Genomic DNA, 1,304 nt, shown 5'->3' on the forward strand with positions numbered 1-1,304 from the left:
CCCGGCTGTAGGGGCTGCGAAGCCCGCGCGAGCGGTGTTACCCCGGGTAGCAAGCGGAATAGGGGGAAGAAAGGGAGTCGTTAAACATCTCAGTACACTTACTGGGGGAAGAAGAGGGAGCTGTGATTTTTCTTTTTTTGGGGGGAGAGGGTAGGGAAGGGGCTGAAGCTCCTGAATTCTAAGCAACAATAATTAGATCATTTAAATGTTGTATTTGTTTTTTGTTTGTTTTTTTTGTTTGTTTGTTTGTTGCTATGGTAGAGCATTTTGTGCATTATTGTGTAAGGGATGGCGAACCATTCTAGGTAGTAGCATTACTGAAAGTTGCCACTGTCCTCTTTGGGCAGGTGGAGGTCTGCTGTAGAGTGCCCCTTTAAGCCGTGGTCCCCAGCTAACCCAGAGCTGGAGGGACAAACTCTCAAGCTGCATCTGGTGGGAAAGTTGCCTGCATAGAGTTGGTAGGGCGGGGTCCCGGGTGCTGGCACCAGCTCGGCCCTGGTTGGTGCTCGGATCTTGCCTTGCTCCTAAAGGTGAACCGGGGAAAGGGCAGGCCTTGTCTGGGAAGTTTCCCACAGTCAAAAGGGGAGAAGGAGAGCAAGAAAACAAGGTGTCTTCAGAGCGGCACCTTGTCTCTTCTGTCTTCATCTCTCCCGGCCGAGGTTGGAACAGGGGTTGCAGGGCAGCCGAACAGCAGTGCTCCGTACCACTCCGTGCTCCGTGTTGGAGAAACACATCCAAGCCTCGCGGGGAGGAATCGATCCCAAGAGAAGTCGGACCTGTTCCGGGCAGAGGGCCTGGGGCCCGGGGCCCGGCAGCTCCTTCCTGCCGCACGCAGCTCGGCGAGGACTTGACCTGCAGAGGGCAATAGTTGGACGCGAATGCTGACAAAAGGCAGCGAGGCTCCAGGCTCGGCCCCGTGGCCGGGACCCGAGAACGCTGTGTAGGTAGGCAGCGGCGCTAAATTAATGTATATTGAAACAAAAGAAGGGGTAAATTGTTTGATTTGTCTTTAGGCTACGTTTTCAAGGCTAATCTAATTCATAACCGTTAGATTTATTCTAAAGAGATTAACACAAACTTCCAGGAGATGCACGCGGTTAGCTCCAGAATAACCCTAAACACTGTTTACTGCCACATTTACATCAGCCGTTTGGATTTGTATCAGCGCCGTTATCGCTCTCCACTAATCAGCTGGGCGAGGTGGCAACGGACGGGAGCTTCCCCGACTCGCGGCGCTCGGCAGGACGCGGCCGAGCGGGACGCAGCAGCCCGGCGCCTCGTGCGCGCCCATTGTCTGCGCCGCG

Source organism: Meleagris gallopavo, chromosome 10 (assembly GCF_000146605.3).
Source record: "Meleagris gallopavo isolate NT-WF06-2002-E0010 breed Aviagen turkey brand Nicholas breeding stock chromosome 10, Turkey_5.1, whole genome shotgun sequence".
Classification (NCBI taxonomy): domain Eukaryota; kingdom Metazoa; phylum Chordata; class Aves; order Galliformes; family Phasianidae; genus Meleagris; species Meleagris gallopavo.